The 23,127-nt window shown below is 41.1% G+C and overlaps 8 non-coding genes and 1 pseudogene across 8 annotated transcripts; 8 read left to right on the top strand and 1 right to left on the bottom strand.

The window, feature by feature from the left end:
* Positions 1-13,387: 13,387 nt before the first annotated feature.
* On the bottom strand, positions 13,388-13,566 carry LOC135016481 (U1 spliceosomal RNA; annotated as a pseudogene).
* Positions 13,567-17,339: 3,773 nt separating this feature from the next.
* On the top strand, positions 17,340-17,503 carry LOC135016194 (U1 spliceosomal RNA). The gene has a single exon (XR_010214329.1). It is a non-coding gene; the product is annotated as a U1 spliceosomal RNA (small nuclear RNA).
* A 152-nt stretch (positions 17,504-17,655) lies between these two features.
* Positions 17,656-17,818, top strand: LOC135016379 (U1 spliceosomal RNA). Its single transcript, XR_010214512.1, has one exon. It is a non-coding gene; the product is annotated as a U1 spliceosomal RNA (small nuclear RNA).
* Positions 17,819-18,489: 671 nt separating this feature from the next.
* On the top strand, positions 18,490-18,653 carry LOC135016229 (U1 spliceosomal RNA). Its single transcript, XR_010214364.1, has one exon. It is a non-coding gene; the product is annotated as a U1 spliceosomal RNA (small nuclear RNA).
* Positions 18,654-18,805: 152 nt separating this feature from the next.
* On the top strand, positions 18,806-18,969 carry LOC135016406 (U1 spliceosomal RNA). The gene has a single exon (XR_010214534.1). It is a non-coding gene; the product is annotated as a U1 spliceosomal RNA (small nuclear RNA).
* Positions 18,970-19,639: 670 nt separating this feature from the next.
* On the top strand, positions 19,640-19,803 carry LOC135016339 (U1 spliceosomal RNA). The gene has a single exon (XR_010214472.1). It is a non-coding gene; the product is annotated as a U1 spliceosomal RNA (small nuclear RNA).
* Positions 19,804-19,955: 152 nt separating this feature from the next.
* Positions 19,956-20,119, top strand: LOC135016459 (U1 spliceosomal RNA). The gene has a single exon (XR_010214559.1). It is a non-coding gene; the product is annotated as a U1 spliceosomal RNA (small nuclear RNA).
* Positions 20,120-22,543: 2,424 nt separating this feature from the next.
* LOC135016519 (U1 spliceosomal RNA) lies at positions 22,544-22,707 on the top strand. Its single transcript, XR_010214604.1, has one exon. It is a non-coding gene; the product is annotated as a U1 spliceosomal RNA (small nuclear RNA).
* Positions 22,708-22,859: 152 nt separating this feature from the next.
* Positions 22,860-23,022, top strand: LOC135016311 (U1 spliceosomal RNA). Its single transcript, XR_010214446.1, has one exon. It is a non-coding gene; the product is annotated as a U1 spliceosomal RNA (small nuclear RNA).
* The last annotated feature ends 105 nt before the right edge of the window (positions 23,023-23,127 follow it).

Genomic DNA, 23,127 nt, shown 5'->3' with positions numbered 1-23,127 from the left:
TTTCGAGAGTTCCCTTGTGCTGCCTCAGTGTGTATGGTTATTAATCAAAAGGTTGGTGGTTCAATCCCACTAAGGGACGTAATTGACCTTGTTATCAGATTTTGGTGATATTTAAGTAGACAAGTCAAAATTTCAAACCCCCTGTTATGGTGTAGTATACCTGGCCTTCTCTGATGTAATCAGAGTTAGATTTGATTCAGTGATTTTATAAAAACAGCTAGGAAGCACAATTTAGCAGTGGGTTGCAGAGAAAAAGAAATATGCTGGCAAAAAAATCCAATTGAGTGATTAAACAGCTCTTCATTTTCTGGCTTTATTTTTATGCTAACAAATTTGTTCTCTGAAAAGTGTCCACAAAGCCAAGTCTCTGATTAACACCTTTGTAGGGATGGTTTTTCACCTATTACTAAATTAAACTTGCTTCATTGGAAAGGCAGCAAGATGCATCCTCATTTCAATGTCTACTGAAATAATACAGGTTGACACCAGGAAACATTAACGCCACTGCATCCTTGCTGCTTTCGCATGTGGAAGTCTGTTTAATGTGAAAACAAGGTGATATCTAATTAGCACACAGGTAAGGAATTAAGAAAATCTTTATTTAAGGGTGAAGGTGTTTCTCACAAAATCGTTGCCCCAATGCATCATTGAAATTCAAGCTGGAAAGATGATTTTAATATATCACTTGTACATTTTGTATTGCTCTTCTGGTGACAATGTAGTTTGTTTTTGTCAATTACCATTTTAATAATAGGGTAAAGAAAATTAAGTGGATTTTTGAAAGAAAACAATACTGTCAATATACTATTAAAACAAATTAAAATGGTAAAAGTTAGTGTACTTTAAGTAAAAATAAAAGAGCAAAAATATCAATCCCAGTTTTGGATTACTTTAATTAACAAAAAAAATGCATATAGCAGAGGATAGTTTCAATCTGCCTACCTCTGGGTTATGGGCCCAGCATTTTTCCATTGCAGTACTCTGCTGCACATGTAAGTGCAAGAGATCCTGAAGCACTCACTCATCATGGGAAAGTACCAATGTGTTTCTTCGTTGGTTGATGGAAGAAACATCTTACAAAAACTCTCCAGATTATTGACTTTTTAAAGTTTTTCTAGGAAACGTTCTAGATGAATGCTTATTAGCCTTTGTCAGTATGTACGTTTGTAAAGTGTCTCTGTGGCGCAATCTGTTAGTGTGTTTGGTTATTAATCAAAGGGTTGGTGGTTCAATCCCACCCAGGGATGTAATTGACCTTGTTATCAGATTTTGGTGATCTTTAAGTAGACAAGTCAAAATTTCAAACCCCCTTCTTATGGTGTAGGGTACCTGGCCTACTCTGATGTAATCAGAGTTAGATTTGAATCAGTGATTTTATAAAAAAAAACAGCTAGGAAGCACAATTTAGCAGTGGGTTGCAGAGAAAAAGAAATATGCTGGCAGAAAAATCCAATTGAGTGATTAAACAGCTCTTCATTTTCTGGCTTTATTTTTATGCTAACGAATTTGTTCTCTGAAAAGTGTCCACAAAGCCAAGTCTCTGATTAACACCTTTGTAGGGATGGTTTTTCACCTATTACTAAATTAAACTTGCTTCATTGGAAAGGCAGCAAGATGCATCCTCATTTCAATGTCTACTGAAATAATACAGGTTGACACCAGGAAACATTAACGCCACTGCATCCTTGCTGCTTTCTCATGTGGAAGTCTGTTTAATGTGAAAACAAGGTGATATCTAATTAGCACACAGGTAAGGAATTAAGAAAATCTTTATTTAAGGGTGAAGATGTTTCTCACAAAATCGTTGCCCCAATGCATCATTGAAATTCAAGCTGGAAAGATGATTTTAATATATCACTTGTACATTTTGTATTGCTCTTCTGGTGACAATGTAGTTTGTTTTTGTCAATTACCATTTTAATAATCGGGTAAAGAAAATTAATTGGATTTTTGAAAGAAAACAATACTGTCAATATACTATTAAAACAAATTAAAATGGTAAAAGTTATTGTACTTTAAGTAAAAATAAAAGAGCAAAAATATCAATCCCAGTTTTGGATTACTTTAATTAACAAAAAAAAATGCATATAGCAGAGGATAGTTTCAATCTGCCTACCTCTGGGTTATGGACCCAGCATGCTTCCATTACAGTACTCTGTTGCACATGTAAGTGCAAGAGGTCCTGAAGCACTCACTTATCATGGGAAAGTACCAATGTGTTTCTTCATTGGTTGATGGAAGAAACATCTTACAAAAACTCTCCACATTATTGACTTTTTAAAATGTTTCTAGGAAACGTTCTAGATGAATGCTTATTAGCCTTTGTCAGTATGTACTTTTGCAAAGTGTCGCTGTGGCGCAATCAGTTAGTGTGTATGGTTATTAACCAAAAGGTTGGTGGTTCAATCCCACCCAGGGACGTAATTGACCTTGTTATCAGATTTTGGTGATCTTTAAGAAGACAAGTCAAAATTTCAAACCCCCTGTTATGGTGTAGGGTACCTGGCCTTCTCTGATGTAATCAGAGTTAGATTTGATTCAGTGATTTTATAAAAACAGCTAGGAAGCACAATTTAGCAGTGGGTTGCAGAGAAAAAGAAATATGCTGGCAAAAAAATCCAATTGAGTGATTAAACAGCTCTTCATTTTCTGGCTTTATTTTTATGCTAACAAATTTGTTCTCTGAAAAGTGTCCACAAAGCCAAGTCTCTGATTAACACCTTTGTAGGGATGGTTTTTCACCTATTACTAAATTAAACTTGCTTCATTGGAAAGGCAGCAAGATGCATCCTCATTTCAATGTCTACTGAAATAATACAGGTTGACACCAGGAAACATTAACGCCACTGCATCCTTGCTGCTTTCGCATGTGGAAGTCTGTTTAATGTGAAAACAAGGTGATATCTAATTAGCACACAGGTAAGGAATTAAGAAAATCTTTATTTAAGGGTGAAGGTGTTTCTCACAAAATCGTTGCCCCAATGCATCATTGAAATTCAAGCTGGAAAGATGATTTTAATATATCACTTGTACATTTTGTATTGCTCTTATGGTGACAATGTAGTTTGTTTTTGTCAATTACCATTTTAATAATAGGGTAAAGAAAATTAAGTGGATTTTTGAAAGAAAACAATACTGTCAATATACTATTAAAACAAATTAAAATGGTAAAAGTTATTGTACTTTAAGTAAAAATAAAAGCGAAAATATCAATCCCAGTTTTGGATTACTTTAATGAACAAAAAAAAAAATTCATATAGCAAAGGATAGTTTCAATCTGCCTACCTCTGGGTTATGGGCCCAGCATGCTTCCATTGCAGTACTCTGCTGCACATGTAAGTGCAAGAGATCCTGAAGCACTCACTCATCATGGGAAAGTACCAATGTGTTTCTTCGTTGGTTGATGGAAGAAACATCTTACAAAAACTCTCCAGATTATTGACTTTTTAAAGTTTTTCTAGGAAACGTTCTAGATGAATGCTTATTAGCCTTTGTCAGTATGTACGTTTGTAAAGTGTCTCTGTGGCGCAATCTGTTAGTGTGTTTGGTTATTAATCAAAGGGTTGGTGGTTCAATCCCACCCAGGGATGTAATTGACCTTGTTATCAGATTTTGGTGATCTTTAAGTAGACAAGTCAAAATTTCAAACCCCCTTCTTATGGTGTAGGGTACCTGGCCTACTCTGATGTAATCAGAGTTAGATTTGAATCAGTGATTTTATAAAAAAAACAGCTAGGAAGCACAATTTAGCAGTGGGTTGCAGAGAAAAAGAAATATGCTGGCAGAAAAATCCAATTGAGTGATTAAACAGCTCTTCATTTTCTGGCTTTATTTTTATGCTAACGAATTTGTTCTCTGAAAAGTGTCCACAAAGCCAAGTATCTGATTAACATATTTGTAGGGATGGTTTTTCACCTATTACTAAATTAAACTTGCTTCATTGGAAAGGCAGCAAGATGCATCCTCATTTCAATATCTACTGAAATAATACAGGTTGATACCAGGAAACATTAACGCCACTGCATCCTTGCTGCTTTCTCATGTGGAAGTCTGTTTAATGTGAAAACAAGGTGATATCTAATTAGCACACAGGTAAGGAATTAAGAAAATCTTTATTTAAGGGTGAAGATGTTTCTCACAAAATCGTTGCCCCAATGCATCATTGAAATTCAAGCTGGAAAGATGATTTTAATATATCACTTGTACATTTTGTATTGCTCTTCTGGTGACAATGTAGTTTGTTTTTGTCAATTACCATTTTAATAATCGGGTAAAGAAAATTAATTGGATTTTTGAAAGAAAACAATACTGTCAATATACTATTAAAACAAATTAAAATGGTAAAAGTTATTGTACTTTAAGTAAAAATAAAAGCTAAAATATCAATCCCAGTTTTGGATTACTTTAATGAACAAAAAAAAAATGCATATAGCAAAGGATAGTTTCAATCTGCCTACCTCTGGGTTATGGGCCCACCATGCTTCCATTGCAGTACTCTGCTGCACATGTAAGTGCAAGAGATCCTGAAGCACTCACTCATCATGCGAAAGTAACAATGTGTTTCTTCATTTGTTGCTGGAAGAAACATCTTACAAAAACTCTCCAGATTATTGACTTTTTAAAGTTTTTCTAGGAAACGTTCTAGATGAATGCTTATTAGTCTTTGTCAGTGTGTACTTTTCGCAAAGTGTCTCTGTGGCGCAATCGGTTAGTGTGTTCAGCTATTAATCAAAAGGTTGGTGGTTCAATCCCATCCAGGGACGTAATTGACCTTGTGATCAGATTTTGGTAATATTTAAGTAGACAAGTCAAAATTGCAAACCCTCTCTTATGGTGTAGGGTACCTGGCCTTCTCTGATGTAATCAGAGTTAGATTTGATTAAGTGATTTTATAAAAAAAACAGCTAGGAAGCACAATTTAGCAGTGGGTTGCAGAGAAAAAGAAAAATGCTGGCAGAAAAATCCAATTGAGTGATTAAACAGCTCTTCATTTTCTGGCTTTATTTTTATGATAACAAATTTGTTCTCTGAAAAGTGTCCACAAAGCCAAGTCTCTGATTAACACCTTTGTAGGGATGGTTTTTCACCTATTACTAAATTAAACTTGCTTCATTGGAAAGGCAGCAAGATGCATCCTCATTTCAATATCTACGGAAATAATACAGGTTGACACCAGGAAACATTAACGCCACTGCATCTTTGCTGTTTTCTCATGTGGAAGTCTGTTTAATGTGAAAACAAGGTGATATCTAATTAGCACACAGGTAAGGAATTAAGAACATCTTTATTTAAGGGTGAAGATGTTTCTCACAAAATCGTTGCCCCAATGCATCATTGAAATTCAAGCTGGAAAGATGATTTTAATATATCACTTGTACATTTTGTATTGCTCTTCTGGTGACAATGTAGTTTGTTTTTGTCAATTACCATTTTAATAATCGGGTAAAGAAAATTAATTGGATTTTTGAAAGAAAACAATACTGTCAATATACTATTAAAACAAATTAAAATGGTAAAAGTTATTGTACTTTAAGTAAAAATAAAAGAGCAAAAATATCAATCCCAGTTTTGGATTACTTTAATTAACAAAAAAAAATGCATATAGCAGAGGATAGTTTCAATCTGCCTACCTCTGGGTTATGGACCCAGCATGCTTCCATTACAGTACTCTGCTGCACATGTAAGTGCAAGAGATCCTGAAGCACTCACTCATCATGGGAAAGTACCAATGTGTTTCTTCATTGGTTGATGGAAGAAACATCTTACAAAAACTCTCCACATTATTGACTTTTTAAAATGTTTCTAGGAATCGTTCTAGATGAATGCTTATTAGCCTTTGTCAGTATGTTCTTTTGCAAAGTGTCGTTTTGGCGCAATCAGTTAGTGTGTAAGGCTATTAACCAAAAGGTTGGTGGTTCAATCCCACCCAGGGACTTAATTGACCTTGTTATCAGATTTTGGTGATCTTTAAGTAGACAAGTCAAAATTTCAAACCCCCTGTTATGGTGTAGGGTACCTGGCCTTCTCTAATGTAATCAGAGTTAGATTTGATTCAGTGATTTTATAAAAACAGCTAGGAAGAACAATTTAGCAGTGGGTTGCAGAGAAAAAGAAATATGCTGGCAGAAAAATCCAATTGAGTGATTAAACAGCTCTTCATTTTCTGGCTTTATTTTTATACTAACAAATTTGTTCTCTGAAAAGTGTCCACAAAGCCAAGTCTCTGATTAACACCTTTGTAGGGATGGTTTTTCACCTATTACTAAATTAAACTTGCTTCATTGGAAAGGCAGCAAGATGCATCTTCATTTCAATGTCTACTGAAATAATACAGGTTGACACCAGGAAACATTAACGCCACTGCATCCTTGCTGCTTTCGCATGTGGAAGTCTGTTTAATGTGAAAACAAGGTGATATCTAATTAGCACACAGGTAAGGAATTAAGAAAATCTTTATTTAAGGGTGAAGATGTTTCTCACAAAATCGTTGCCCCAATGCATCGTTGAAATTCAAGCTGGAAAGATGATTTTAATATATCACTTGTACATTTTGTATTGCTCTTCTGGTGACAATGTAGTTTGTTTTTGTCAATTACCATTTTAATAATCGGGTAAAGAAAATTAAGTGGATTTTTGAAAGAAAACAATACTGTCAATATACTATTAAAACAAATTAAAATGGTAAAAGTTATTGTACTTTAAGTAAAAATAAAAGAGCAAAAATATCAATCCCAGTTTTGGATTACTTTAATTAACAAAAAAAAATGCATATAGCAGAGGATAGTTTCAATCTGCCTACCTCTGGGTTATGGACCCAGCATGCTTCCATTACAGTACTCTGCTGCACATGTAAGTGCAAGAGGTCCTGAAGCACTCACTTATCATGGGAAAGTACCAATGTGTTTCTTCATTGGTTGATGGAAGAAACATCTTACAAAAACTCTCCACATTATTGACTTTTTAAAATGTTTCTAGGAATCGTTCTAGATGAATGCTTATTAGCCTTTGTCAGTATGTACTTTTGCTAAGTGTAGCTGTGGCGCAATCAGTTAGTGTGTAAGGCTATTAACCAAAAGGTTGGTTGTTTAATCCCACCCAGGGATTTAATTGACCTTGTTATCAGATTTTGGTGATCTTTAAGTAGACAAGTCAAAATTTCAAACCCCCTGTTATGGTGTAGGGTACCTGGCCTTCTCTGATGTAATCAGAGTTAGATTTGATTCAGTGATTTTATAAAAACAGCTAGGAAGCACAATTTGGCAGTGGGTTGCAGAGAAAAAGAAATATGCTGGCAGAAAAATCCAATTGAGTGATTAAACAGCTCTTCATTTTCTGGCTTTATTTTTATGCTAACTAATTTGTTCTCTGAAAAGTGTCCACAAAGCCAAGTATCTGATTAACATATTTGTAGGGATGGTTTTTCACCTATTACTAAATTAAACTTGCTTCATTGGAAAGGCAGCAAGATGCATCCTCATTTCAATATCTACTGAAATAATACAGGTTGACACCAGGAAACATTAACGCCACTGCATCCTTGCTGCTTTCTCATGTGGAAGTCTGTTTAATGTGAAAACAAGGTGATATCTAATTAGCACACAGGTAAGGAATTAAGAAAATCTTTATTTAAGGGTGAAGATGTTTCTCACAATATCGTTGCCCCAATGCATCATTGAAATTCAAGCTGGAAAGATGATTTTAATATATCACTTGTACATTTTGTATTGCTCTTCTGGTGACAATGTAGTTTGTTTTTGTCAATTACCATTTTAATAATCGGGTAAAGAAAATTAATTGGATTTTTGAAAGAAAACAATACTGTCAATATACTATTAAAACAAATTAAAATGGTAAAAGTTATTGTACTTTAAGTAAAAATAAAAGCTAAAATATCAATCCCAGTTTTGGATTACTTTAATGAACAAAAAAAAATGCATATAGCAAAGGATAGTTTCAATCTGCCTACCTCTGGGTTATGGGCCCAGCATGCTTCCATTGCAGTACTCTGCTGCACATGTAAGTGCAAGAGATCCTGAAGCACTCACTCATCATGCGAAAGTAACAATGTGTTTCTTCATTTGTTGCTGGAAGAAACATCTTACAAAAACTCTCCAGATTATTGACTTTTTAAAGTTTTTCTAGGAAACGTTCTAGATGAATGCTTATTAGTCTTTGTCAGTGTGTACTTTTCGCAACGTGTCTCTGTGGCGCAATCGGTTAGTGTGTTCAGCTATTAATCAAAAGGTTGGTGGTTCAATCCCATCCAGGGACGTAATTGACCTTGTGATCAGATTTTGGTAATATTTAAGTAGACAAGTCAAAATTGCAAACCCTCTCTTATGGTGTAGGGTACCTGGCCTTCTCTGATGTAATCAGAGTTAGATTTGATTAAGTGATTTTATAAAAAAAACAGCTAGGAAGCACAATTTAGCAGTGGGTTGCAGAGAAAAAGAAAAATGCTGGCAGAAAAATCCAATTGAGTGATTAAACAGCTCTTCATTTTCTGGCTTTATTTTTATGATAACAAATTTGTTCTCTGAAAAGTGTCCACAAAGCCAAGTCTCTGATTAACACCTTTGTAGGGATGGTTTTTCACCTATTACTAAATTAAACTTGCTTCATTGGAAAGGCAGCAAGATGCATCCTCATTTCAATATCTACGGAAATAATACAGGTTGACACCAGGAAACATTAACGCCACTGCATCTTTGCTGTTTTCTCATGTGGAAGTCTGTTTAATGTGAAAACAAGGTGATATCTAATTAGCACACAGGTAAGGAATTAAGAACATCTTTATTTAAGGGTGAAGATGTTTCTCACAAAATCGTTGCCCCAATGCATCATTGAAATTCAAGCTGGAAAGATGATTTTAATATATCACTTGTACATTTTGTATTGCTCTTCTGGTGACAATGTAGTTTGTTTTTGTCAATTACCATTTTAATAATCGGGTAAAGAAAATTAATTGGATTTTTGAAAGAAAACAATACTGTCAATATACTATTAAAACAAATTAAAATGGTAAAAGTTATTGTACTTTAAGTAAAAATAAAAGAGCAAAAATATCAATCCCAGTTTTGGATTACTTTAATTAACAAAAAAAAATGCATATAGCAGAGGATAGTTTCAATCTGCCTACCTCTGGGTTATGGACCCAGCATGCTTCCATTACAGTACTCTGCTGCACATGTAAGTGCAAGAGATCCTGAAGCACTCACTCATCATGGGAAAGTACCAATGTGTTTCTTCATTGGTTGATGGAAGAAACATCTTACAAAAACTCTCCACATTATTGACTTTTTAAAATGTTTCTAGGAATCGTTCTAGATGAATGCTTATTAGCCTTTGTCAGTATGTTCTTTTGCAAAGTGTCGTTTTGGCGCAATCAGTTAGTGTGTAAGGCTATTAACCAAAAGGTTGGTGGTTCAATCCCACCCAGGGACTTAATTGACCTTGTTATCAGATTTTGGTGATCTTTAAGTAGACAAGTCAAAATTTCAAACCCCCTGTTATGGTGTAGGGTACCTGGCCTTCTCTAATGTAATCAGAGTTAGATTTGATTCAGTGATTTTATAAAAACAGCTAGGAAGAACAATTTAGCAGTGGGTTGCAGAGAAAAAGAAATATGCTGGCAGAAAAATCCAATTGAGTGATTAAACAGCTCTTCATTTTCTGGCTTTATTTTTATACTAACAAATTTGTTCTCTGAAAAGTGTCCACAAAGCCAAGTCTCTGATTAACACCTTTGTAGGGATGGTTTTTCACCTATTACTAAATTAAACTTGCTTCATTGGAAAGGCAGCAAGATGCATCTTCATTTCAATGTCTACTGAAATAATACAGGTTGACACCAGGAAACATTAACGCCACTGCATCCTTGCTGCTTTCGCATGTGGAAGTCTGTTTAATGTGAAAACAAGGTGATATCTAATTAGCACACAGGTAAGGAATTAAGAAAATCTTTATTTAAGGGTGAAGATGTTTCTCACAAAATCGTTGCCCCAATGCATCGTTGAAATTCAAGCTGGAAAGATGATTTTAATATATCACTTGTACATTTTGTATTGCTCTTCTGGTGACAATGTAGTTTGTTTTTGTCAATTACCATTTTAATAATCGGGTAAAGAAAATTAAGTGGATTTTTGAAAGAAAACAATACTGTCAATATACTATTAAAACAAATTAAAATGGTAAAAGTTATTGTACTTTAAGTAAAAATAAAAGAGCAAAAATATCAATCCCAGTTTTGGATTACTTTAATTAACAAAAAAAAATGCATATAGCAGAGGATAGTTTCAATCTGCCTACCTCTGGGTTATGGACCCAGCATGCTTCCATTACAGTACTCTGCTGCACATGTAAGTGCAAGAGGTCCTGAAGCACTCACTTATCATGGGAAAGTACCAATGTGTTTCTTCATTGGTTGATGGAAGAAACATCTTACAAAAACTCTCCACATTATTGACTTTTTAAAATGTTTCTAGGAATTGTTCTAGATGAATGCTTATTAGCCTTTGTCAGTATGTACTTTTGCTAAGTGTAGCTGTGGCGCAATCAGTTAGTGTGTAAGGCTATTAACCAAAAGGTTGGTTGTTTAATCCCACCCAGGGATTTAATTGACCTTGTTATCAGATTTTGGTGATCTTTAAGTAGACAAGTCAAAATTTCAAACCCCCTGTTATGGTGTAGGGTACCTGGCCTTCTCTGATGTAATCAGAGTTAGATTTGATTCAGTGATTTTATAAAAACAGCTAGGAAGCACAATTTGGCAGTGGGTTGCAGAGAAAAAGAAATATGCTGGCAGAAAAATCCAATTGAGTGATTAAACAGCTCTTCATTTTCTGGCTTTATTTTTATGCTAACTAATTTGTTCTCTGAAAAGTGTCCACAAAGCCAAGTATCTGATTAACATATTTGTAGGGATGGTTTTTCACCTATTACTAAATTAAACTTGCTTCATTGGAAAGGCAGCAAGATGCATCCTCATTTCAATATCTACTGAAATAATACAGGTTGACACCAGGAAACATTAACGCCACTGCATCCTTGCTGCTTTCTCATGTGGAAGTCTGTTTAATGTGAAAACAAGGTGATATCTAATTAGCACACAGGTAAGGAATTAAGAAAATCTTTATTTAAGGGTGAAGATGTTTCTCACAAAATCGTTGCCCCAATGCATCATTGAAATTCAAGCTGGAAAGATGATTTTAATATATCACTTGTACATTTTGTATTGCTCTTATGGTGACAATGTAGTTTGTTTTTGTCAATTACCATTTTAATAATAGGGTAAAGAAAATTAAGTGGATTTTTGAAAGAAAACAATACTGTCAATATACTATTAAAACAAATTAAAATGGTAAAAGTTATTGTACTTTAAGTAAAAATAAAAGCTAAAATATCAATCCCAGTTTTGGATTACTTTAATGAACAAAAAAAAAAATTCATATAGCAAAGGATAGTTTCAATCTGCCTACCTCTGGGTTATGGGCCCAGCATGCTTCCATTGCAGTACTCTGCTGCACATGTAAGTGCAAGAGATCCTGAAGCTCTCACTCATCATGCGAAAGTACTAATGTGTTTCTTCATTGGTTGCTGGAAGAAACATCTTACAAAAACTCTCCAGATTATTGACTTTTTAAAGTTTTTCTAGGAAACGTTCTAGATGAATGCTTATTAGTCTTTGTCAGTATGTGCTTTTTGCAAAGTGTCTCTGTGGCGCAATCGGTTAGTGTGTTCAGCTATTTATCAAAAGGTTGGTGGTTCAATCCCACCCAGGGACGTAATTGACCTTGTGATCACATTTTGGTGATATTTAAGTAGACAAGTCAAAATTGCAAACCCCCTCTTATGGTATAGGGTACCTGGCCTTCTCTGATGTAATCAGAGTTAGATTTGATTAAGTGATTTTATAAAAAAACAGCTAGGAAGCACAATTTAGCAGTGGGTTGCAGAGAAAAAGAAAAATGCTGGCAGAAAAATCCAATTGAGTGATTAAACAGCTCTTCATTTTCTGGCTTTATTTTTATGATTACAAATTTGTTCTCTGAAAAGTGTCCACAAAGCCAAGTATCTGATTAACATCTTTGTAGGGATGGTTTTTCACCTATTACTAAATTAAACTTGCTTCATTGGAAAGGCAGCAAGATGCATCCTCATTTCAATATCTACGGAAATAATACAGGTTGACACCAGGAAACATTAACGCCACTGCATCTTTGCTGTTTTCTCATGTGGAAGTCTGTTTAATGTGAAAACAAGGTGATATCTAATTAGCACACAGGTAAGGAATTAAGAAAATCTTTATTTAAGGGTGAAGATGTTTCTCACAAATTCGTTGCCCCAATGCATCATTGAAATTCAAGCTGGAAAGATGATTTTAATATATCACTTGTACATTTTGTATTGCTCTTCTGGTGACAATGTAGTTTGTTTTTGTCAATTACCATTTTAATAATCGGGTAAAGAAAATTAATTGGATTTTTGAAAGAAAACAATACTGTCAATATACTATTAAAACAAATTAAAATGGTAAAAGTTATTGTACTTTAAGTAAAAATAAAAGAGCAAAAATATCAATCCCAGTTTTGGATTACTTTAATTAACAAAAAAAAATGCATATAGCAGAGGATAGTTTCAATATGCCTACCTCTGGGTTATGGACCCAGCATGCTTCCATTACAGTACTCTGCTGCACATGTAAGTGCAAAAGATCCTGAAGCACTCACTCATCATGGGAATGTACCAATGTGTTTCTTCATTGGTTGATGGAAGAAACATCTTACAAAAACTCTCCACATTATTGACTTTTTAAAATGTTTCTAGGAATCGTTCTAGATGAATGCTTATTAGCCTTTGTCAGTATGTACTTTTGCAAAGTGTCGCTGTGGCGCAATCAGTTAGTGTGTAAGGCTATTAACCAAAAGGTTGGTGGTTCAATCCCACCCAGGGACTTAATTGACCTTGTTATCAGATTTTGGTGATCTTTAAGTAGACAAGTCAAAATTTCAAACCCCCTGTTATGGTGTAGGGTACCAGGCCTTCTCTGATGTAATCAGAGTTAGATTTGATTCAGTGATTTTATAAAAACAGCTAGGAAGCACAATTTAGCAGTGGGTTGCAGAGAAAAAGAAATATGCTGGCAGAAAAATCCAATTGAGTGATTAAACAGCTCTTCATTTTCTGGCTTTATTTTTATGCTAACAAATTTGTGCTCTGAAAAGTGTCCACAAAGCCAAGTATCTGATTAACACCTTTGTAGGGATGGTTTTTCACCTATTATTAAATTAAACTTGCTTCATTGGAAAGGCAGCAAGTGATGTCATCCAAGCATTGGGTCAAAGTTGGCTTCAAACCTCGTCTGCTTATGAAAAGAGAAAAGGGGTATGCAGGGCATGGCGGCCTTTTGCGGTGCTTGGATGACCCCTAGTTCGCATTAAATAATGCAGTCGAGTTTCCCACATTTGGGGAAATCACAGAGGTCAGCATACCCAGAATGCAATGAATGAACCGCACCCTGGGAGAACAGTCTTCATGACCATGGTATCTCCTATGCAAAATAAGTATGATTTGGGATAGGGCTGGGGAGGGCCGCTGCTCAGGCACATCTCTGTCAAGTAAAGGAGATTCAACTGAGGCAGCACAAGGGAACTCTCATCTGGGGACAACAACTGCAGGGAGAACACATATTTTCAGATGAACATGGGAGGGCAGAAGGCTGCCTAATACTGAAGCACCCCCAAACAACAAACCAAATGCAACAACTAGTGCAAGCATTCCTGGGGGAAGGCCAGCAGCAGATGGATTTGCATATGGCGATGTCATCCAAGCAGTGGGTCAAAGTTGGCTTCAACCCTCGTCTGCATATGAAAAGAGAAAAGGGGTGTGCAGGGCATGGCGGCCTTTTGCGGCACTTGGATGACCCCTAGTTCGCATTAAACACCTCCACCCTCCGTCGGTGTGGGGCTCATGTTGGCTATGCCCCAGCCCCTGAAGGATTCAAGCTGATTTCTTGCAGCAGCTGGGCACTGTAACAGCTCCAGAGCTGCTCTGTAAGGCAAGTAAAAGGGTGTGGGCCCTGCAGCACTACCTGTAGTTCGCATTGTGCGAGACCCCTAGTTCGCATTAAACACCCCCACCCTCCTTCGGTGTGGGGCTCATGTTGGCCATGCCCCAGCCCCTGAAGCATTCACGCTGATTTCTTGCAGCAGCTGGGCACTGTAACAGCTCAAGAGCTGCTCTGTAAGGCAAGTAAAAGGGTGTGGGCCCTGCAGCACTACCTGTAGTTTGCATTGTGCATTGGAAGGCACAAAGTAAGCAGACGGGAGGAGAAGTCAGGATAGTGCACAAGGGTATAGACGGGAGGGGCTCAAGAAAAAAGAAGTGGAAACAGACAGCAAACTAGGCTTCCAATGCACAATGCAAACTACAGGTAGTGCTGTAGGGCCCACACCCTTTTACTTGCCTTACAGAGCAGCTCTGGAGCTGTTTAATCACTCAATTGGATTTTTCTGCCAGCATAATTTTTCTCTTACGTCCTAGAGGATGCTGGGGACTCCGTAAGGACCATGGGGGATAGACGGGCTCCGCAGGAGACATGGGCACTTTAAGAAAGACTTTAGATCTGGGTGTGCACTGGCTCCTCCCTCTATGCCCCTCCTCCAGACCTCAGTTTACTACTGTGCCCAGAGGAGACTGGGTGCTTTTCAGGGAGCTCTCCTGAGTTTCCTGACAGAAAGTATATTTGTTAGATTTTTTTATTTTCAGGGAGCCTGCTGGCAACAGACTCCCTGCATCGAGGGGCGGAGGGGAGAGATGCACACCTACTTCTGTGAGTTGATAGGCTCTGCTTCTTAGGCTACTGTACAGCATTAGCTCCAGAGGGATCGGTACGCAGGTCTCACCCTCGCCGTCCGTCCCAGAGCCGCGCCGCCGTCCCCCTCGCAGAGCCGGAAGATAGAAGCCGGGTGAGTATGAGAAGAAAAGAAGACTTCAGAGGCGGCGGAAGACTTCATGATCTTCACTGAGGTAACGCACAGCAGTAAAGCTGTGCTCCATTGCTCCAATACACCTCACACACGGCAGTCAGTGTAAGGGTGAAGGGCGCAGGGGGGACGCCCTGGGCAGCAATATAGACCTCTCTTTGGCAAAATAAATATATATGCAGCTAGGCACTGTATATATATATATAAGAGCCCCCGCCATTTTTTTACTATATTTGAGCGGGACAGAAGCCCGTCGCTGAGGGGGTGGGGCTTCTCCCTCAGCACTCACCAGCGCCATTTTCTCCACAGCACCGCTGAGGGGAAGCTCCACGGACTCTCCCCTGCTTATACCACGGTAGAAAGAGGGTCTTAAAGAAGAGGGGGGCACATAATTAGGCGCATATATATATGGAAATACAGCGCTACTGGGTAAACATAAAATTATTGTGTTTTTTTCCTGGGTCATATAGCGCTGGGGTGTGTGCTGGCATACTCTCTCTCTCTGTCTCTCCAAAGGGCCTTGTTGGGGAACTGTCCTCAGATAAGAGGATTCCCTGAGTGTATGGTGTGTCGGTACACGTGTGTCGACATGTCTGAGGTAGAAGGCTCTCCTAGAGAGGAGCAGGAGCAAATTAATGTGGTGTCTCCATCGACAACGCCGACACCTGACTGGATGGATATGTGGAATGTTTTAAGTGCTAATGTAAACTTATTACACAAGAGATTAGACAAAGCTGAAGCTAGGGAACAGTCAGGGAGTCAACCCATGCCTGTCCCTATGTCGCAGGGACCTTCGGGGTCTCAAAAGCGCCCACTATCCCAAATAGTTGACACAGATACCGACACAGATTCTGACTCCAGTGTCGACTACGATGATGCAAAGTTACAGCCAAAATTGGCTAAATGTATTCGATATATGATTATTGCAATAAAAGATGTTTTGCACATCACAGAGTCCCCTGTCCCTGACACGAGGGTACACATGTATAAGGGAAAGAAACCTGAGATAACCTTTCCCCCCTCACATGAGTTGAACGAATTATGTGAAAAAGCTTGGGAATCTCCAGACAAAAAGCTGCAGATTCCCAAAAGGATTCTTATGGCGTATCCTTTCCCGCCAATGGACAGGATACGGTGGGAATCCTCCCCTAGGGTGGATAAAGCATTGACACGCTTATCCAAAAAGGTAGCGCTGCCATCCCAGGATACGGCTACCATCAGGGACCCTGCTGACCGCAAGCAGGAGGTTACCCTAAAGTCCATTTACACACATTCTGGTACCTTACTCAGACCGGCAATTGCGTCGGCCGGGGTTGTAGCGCGGTGGCAGCATGGACAGATACCTTATCAGCAGAGATTGAGACCCTAGATAAGGATGCTATGTTATTGACCATAGGGCATATAAAAGATGCTGTCCTATATATGAGAGATGCTCAAAGTGACATTAGTCTACTGGGTTCTAGAATAAACGCTATGTCGATTTCTGCTAGACGAGTCCTATGGACCCGGCAATGGACAGGTGATGCCGACTCAAAAAGGCATATGGAGGTTTTACCTTACAGGGGTGAGGAATTGTTTGGGGAAGGTCTCTCGGACCTAGTCTCCACAGCTACAGCTGGTAAATCAAATTTTTTGCCTTATATTCCCTCACAGCCTAAGAAAGCACCACATTATCAAATGCAGTCCTTTCGATCACAGAGAAACAAGAAAGTACGAGGTGCGTCCTTTCTTGCCAGAGGTAAGGGCAGAGGGAAGAAGCTGCACAACACAGCTAGTTCCCAGGAACAGAAGTCCTCCCCGGCCTCTACAAAATCCACCGCATGACGCTGGGGCTCCGCTAAAGGAGTCCGCCCAGTTGGGGGCACGTCTTCGAGTTTTCAGCCACATCTGGGTTCATTCGCAGGTGGATCCCTAGGCAATAGAAATTGTTTCTCAGGGTTACAAGCTGAAATTCGAAGAGGTGCCTCCTCGCCGGTTTTTCAAATCGGCCCTACCATCTTCTCCCCAGGAAAGGGAGATAGTGTTAAATGCAATTCACAAATTGTATCTTCAACATATGCAGATGAGGGTTCCAGCCAACTTTGGCCCACTGCTTGGATGACATCACCGTATGCAAATCCGTCTTCTGCAGACCTTCTCCCAGGAATGCTTGTACTAGTTGTTGCATTTGGTTTGTTGTTTGGGCGTGCTTCAGTATTAGGCAGCCTTCTGCCCTCCCATGTTCATCTGAAAATATGTGTTCTCCCGGCAGTTGTTGTCCCCAGATGAGAGTTCCCTTGTGCTGCCTCAGTTGAATCTCCTTTACTTGACAGAGATGTGCCTGAGCAGCGGCCCTCCCCAGCCCTATCTCAAATCATACTTATTTTGCATAGGAGATACCATGGTCATAAAGATTGTTCTCCCAGGGTGAGGTTCATTCATTGCATTCTGGGTATGCTGACCCCTGTGATTTCCCCAAATGTGGGAAACTCAACTGCATTATTTGTGGTAGTGGGGGACTGTGTTTGTGTTTTCCTCTGGTCAGCTCTGGTAAAAGTCAGATTTCTTTGTCTCAGATCTTCCTCTAGCCTTGTTCTTCTTTCGAGAGTTCCATTGTGCTGCCTCAGTTTGATCTCCTTCACTTGACAGGGGGGTACCCGAGCAGCGACCCTCCCCAGCTCTAGCCCAACTCCTACATACCTGCCAGGTGAGATACTATGATCATGAAGGTGCTTCTCCCAGGGCAAGGCTCACCCATTGCACTCTGGGTGTGCTGCTCCTGCGATTTCCCCAAATGTGGGAAACTTGACTGCATAATTTGTGTTTCCCCTGGTCGGCTCTCGTATAATTCAGATCTCTTTGTCTCAGGTCTCTCTCCAGCCTAGTTTGCTGTCTGTTTCCACTTCTGTTTTCTTGAGCCGCTCCCTACTATGCCCTTGCGCACTATCCTGACTTCTCCCGTCTGCTTACTTTGTGCCTTCCAACGCACAATGCGAACTACAGGTAGTGCTGCAGGGCCCACACCCTTTTACTTGCCGTACAGAGCAGCTCTGGAGCTGTTACAGTGCCCAGCTGCTGCAAGAAATCAGCTTGAATGCTTCAGGGGCTGGGGCATAGCCAACATGAGCCCCACACCGAAGGAGGGTGGAGGTATTTAATGCGAACTAGGGGTCATCCAAGCACCGCAAAAGGCCGCCATGCCCTGCATAACCCTTTTCTCTTTTCATATGCAGATGAGGGTTCCAGCCAACTTTGGCCCACTGCTTGGATGACATCACCGTATGCAAATCCGTCTTCTGCAGACCTTCTCCCAGGAATGCTTTTACTAGTTGTTACATTTGGTTTGTTGTTTGGGGGTGCTTCAGTATTAGGCAGCCTTCTGCCCTCCCATGTTCATCTGAAAATATGTGTTCTCCCTGCAGTTGTTGTCCCCAGATGAGAGTTCCCTTGTGCTGCCTCAGTTGAATCTCCTTTACTTGACAGAGATGTGCCTGAGCAGCGGCCCTCCCCAGCCCTATCCCAAATCATACTTATTTTGCATAGGAGTTTCCATGGTCATGAAGATTGTTCTCCCAGGGTGAGGTTCATTCATTGCATTCTGGGTATGCTGACCCCTGTGATTTCCCCAAATGTGGGAAACTCGACTGCATTAATTGTGGTAGTGGGGGACTGTGTTTGTGCTTTCCTCTGGTCAGCTCTGGTAAAAGACAGATTTCTTTGTCTCAGATCTTCCTCTAGCCTTGTTCTTTTTTCGAGAGTTTCCTTGTGCTGCCTCAGTTGGATCTCCTTCACTTGACAGGGGGGTGCCCGAGCAGCGACCCTCCCCATCTCTAGCCCAACTCCTACTTACCTGCCAGGTGAGATACTATGATCAGGAAGGTGCTTCTCCCAGGGCAAGGCTCACCCATTGCACTCTGGGTGTGCTGCTCCTACGATTTCCCCAAATGTGGGACACTTGACTGCATAATTTGTGTTTCCTCTAGTCGGCTACTCGTATAATTCAGATCTCTTTGTCTCAGGTCTCTCTCCAGCCTAGTTTGCTGTCTGTTTCCACTTCTCTTTTCTTGAGCCGCTGCCTTCTATGCCCTTGTGCACTCTCCTGACTTCTCCTGTCTGCTTACTTTGTGCCTTCCAACGCACAATGCAAACTACAGGTAGTGCTGCAGGGCCCACACCCTTTTACTTGCCTTTCAGAGCAGCTCTGGAGCTGTTACAGTGCCCAGCTGCTGCAAGAAATCAGCTTGAATGCTTCAGGGGCTGGGGCATAGCCAACATGAGCCCCACACCGACGGAGGGTGGAGGTGTTTAATGCGAACTAAGGGTCATCCAAGCGCCGCAAAAGGCCGCCATGCCCTGCATACCCCTTTTCTCTTTTCATATGCAGATGATGGTTCCAGCCAACTTTGGCCCACTGCTTGGATGACATCACCGTATGCAAATCCGTCTTCTGCAGACCTTCCCCCAGGAATGCTTGTACTAGTTGTTGCATTTGGTTTGTTGTTTGGGGTGCTTCAGTATTAGGCAGCCTTCAGCTCTCCCATGTTCATCTGAAAATATGTGTTCTCCCTGCAGTTGTTGTCCCCAGATGAGAGTTCCCTTGTGCTGCCTCAGTTGAATCTCCTTTACTTGAAAGAGATGTGCCTGAGCAGCGGCCCTCCCCAGCCCTATCCCAAATCATACTTATTTTGCATAGGAGATACCATGGTCATGAAGATTGTTCTCCCAGGGTGAGGTTCATTCATTGCATTCTGGGTATGCTGACCCCTGTGATTTCCCCAAATGTGGGAAACTCGACTGCATTATTTGTGGTAGTGGGGGACTGTGTTTGTGCTTTCCTCTGGTCAGCTCTGGTAAAAGTCAGATTTCTTTGTCTCAGATCTTCCTCTAGCCTTGTTCTTTTTTTGAGAGTTTCCTTGTGCTGCCTCAGTTGGATCTCCTTCACTTGACAGGGGGGTGCCCGAGCAGCGACCCTCCCCAGCTCAAGCCCAACTCCTACTTACCTGCCAAGTGAGATACTATGATCAGGAAGGTGCTTCTACCAGGGCAAGGCTCACCCATTGCACTCTGGGTGTGCTGCTCCTACGATTTCCCCAAATGTGGGACACTTGACTGCATAATTTGTGTTTCCTCTGGTCGGCTACTCGTATAATTCAGATCTCTTTGTCTCAGGTCTCTCTCCAGCCTAGTTTGCTGTCTGTTTCCACTTCTCTTTTCTTGAGCCCCTGCCTTCTATGCCCTTGTGCACTCTCCTGACTTCTCCTGTCTGCTTACTTTGTGCCTTCCAACGCACAATGCAAACTACAGGTAGTGCTGCAGGGCCAACACCCTTTTACTTGCCTTACAGAGCAGCTCTGGAGCTGTTACAGTGCCCAGCTGCTGCAAGAAATCAGCTTGAATGCTTCAGGGGCTGGGGCATAGCCAACATGAGCAGCAAGATGCAGCACTGGACTATTAGTAATGTACTGTTGTATGCTGAGCACCACAATGCAGCACAAGACAATGAGCAGTGATACTGAGCACTGATGAGGATACTACTGAGAACTGACACTGAGCAGGAGAGACACACTACTAGTATTACTGAGCAGCAATAAGTAACCACTGATACTGGGCACTGATATTGAGATTTCCACTGAGAGAACATAGCCACGTCCTCTCCGCTCTCTCTTCAATGCACGAGTAAAAATGGCGGCAACGCGCAGCTCTTTATATGGAATCCGAATCTCGCGAGAATCCGACAGCGGGATGATGACATTTTCCCTTGTTCAGGTTTTCCGAGTCAGGCGGGAACAACCGAGCCTGCCACGGACCAGTGTAAACCACGTGGAGTTCGTCGGGAATTCGGTTCTCGGAGAACCGAACCCGCTCCTCTATATATACTATATTACTATGTTACTGTAGTATACAGAACACCACAATGCAATGAGCAGTGATAGTGAGCACTGATGAGGATACTAGAACTGACACTGAGCAGCAAGATGCAGCACTGGACTATTAGTAATGTACTGTAGTATGCTGAGCACCACAATGCAGCACAAGACAATGAGCAGTGATACTGAGCACTGATGAGGATACTACTGAGAACTGACACTGAGCAGGAGAGACACACTACTAGTATTACTGAGCAGCAATAAGTAACCACTGATACTGAGCACTGATATTGAGATTTCCACTGAGAGAACATAGCCACGTCCTCTCCGCTCTCTCTTCAATGCACGAGTAAAAATGGCAGCAACGCGCAGCTCTTTATATGGAATCCGAATCTCGCAAGAATCCGACAGCGGGATGATGACATTTTCCCTTGTTCAGGTTTTCCGAGTCAGGCGGGAACAACCGAGCCTGCCTCGGACCAGTGTAAACCACGTGGAGTTCGTGGGGAATTCGGTTCTCGGAGAACCGAACCCGCTCCTCTCTACCTTATACCCATCAATTTTTTTATTTTCAATCTAAGCCCCTGCAGTTTTCTGTAAGCATCTGCTTCGCTATGATGATCAACAAGTCACAAGGGCAAACACTCAGGGCTTGAGGCGTAGATCTTAGGACCAGCTGCTACAAGCATGGCAGAGGTGTCACTATCACTGGTGACACCCAGAAAGGTGGCGAGGGAGATTGTAATGCAGTGCGCGCAGATAAACAGCGCAATGGTAAAAAGGAGGCATGGTTTCATAGGTAGGGGCGTGGCCTGGTGGCCTGAATCTACATTTTGTTGCTCCGGGTGTCCCGGGGGTTGGGGGCTGCACCCGGGGACTAGTGTGTGAGCTGTGCTGGCTCCTGCACAGTGACAGGGCATGGCCACCCAGCATGACGCCTCCCTTCTTGACCATGCTGTAATTGCAGTCGCACTGCAGTTCAGCGTGATCATAAAAAATGGTGTAGGCTCCTGCTGGTGCAGGCTGTAGAGAAAAGCTGCTGTGACCACGCCCCCTGTGTCTCCTCCGTTGCAGACCCCATTTTGAAGCCTTGCCCCCGGACTAAGAGAAATGTATGCCCTTGCGCACTATCCTGACTTCTCCTCCCGTCTGCTTAATTTGTGCCTTCCAACGCACAATGCGAACAACAGGTGGTGCTGCAGGGCCCACACCCTTTTACTTGCCTTACAGAACAGCTCTGGAGCTGTTACAGTGCCCAGCTGCTGCAAGAAATCAGCTTGAATGCTTCAGGGGATGGGGCATGGCCAACATGAGCCCCACACCAAAGGAGGGTGGGGGTGTTTAATGCGAACTAGGGGTCATCCAAGCACTGCAAAAGGCCGCCATGCCCTGCATGCCCCTTTTCTCTTTTCATATGCAGATGAGGGTTCCAGTCAACTTTGGCCCACTGCTTGGATAACATCACCGTATGCAAATCCGTCTGCTGCAGACCTTCCCCAAGGAGTGCTTGTACTAGTTGTTGCATATGGTTTGATATTTGATGGTGCTTCAGTATTAGGCAGCCTTCCGCCCTCCCATGTTCATCTGAAAAGATGTGGTCTCCCTGCAGTTGTTGTCCCCAGATGAGAGTTCCCTTGTGCTGCCTCAGTTGAATCTCCTTTACTTGACAGAGATGTGCCTGAGCAGCGGCCCTCACCAGCCCTATCCCAAATCATACTTATTTTGCATAGGAGATACCATGGTCATGAAGATTGTTCTCCCAGGGTGAGGTTCATTCATTGCATTCTGGGTATGCTGACCCCTGTGATTTTCCCAAATGTGGGAAACTCGACTGCATTATTTGTGGTAGTGGGGGACTGTGTTTGTGCTTTCCTCTGGTCAGCTCTGGTAAAAGTCAGATTTCTTTGTCTCAGATCTTCCTCTAGCCTTGTTCTTCTTTCGAGAGTTCCCTTGTGCTGCCTCAGTTGGATCTCTTTTACTTGACAGGGGGGTGCCCGAACAGCGACCCTCCCCAGCTCTAGCCCAACTCCTACTTACCTGCCAGGTGAGATACTATGATCATGAAGGTGCTTCTCCCAGGGCAAGGCTCACCCATTGCACTCTGGGTGTGCTGCCCCTGCGATTTCCCCAAATGTGGGAAACTTGACTGCATAATTTGTGTTTCCCCTGGTCGGCTCTCGTATAATTCAGATCTCTTTGTCTCAGGTCTCTCTCCAGCCTAGTTTGCTGTCTGTTTCCACTTCTCTTTTCTTCAACCGCTCCCTTCTATACCCTTGTGCACTATCCTGACTTCTCCT

Source organism: Pseudophryne corroboree, unplaced genomic scaffold, assembly GCF_028390025.1.
Source record: "Pseudophryne corroboree isolate aPseCor3 unplaced genomic scaffold, aPseCor3.hap2 scaffold_299, whole genome shotgun sequence".
NCBI lineage: Eukaryota > Metazoa > Chordata > Amphibia > Anura > Myobatrachidae > Pseudophryne > Pseudophryne corroboree.
This window is presented reverse-complemented; position numbering and strand designations above follow the sequence as displayed.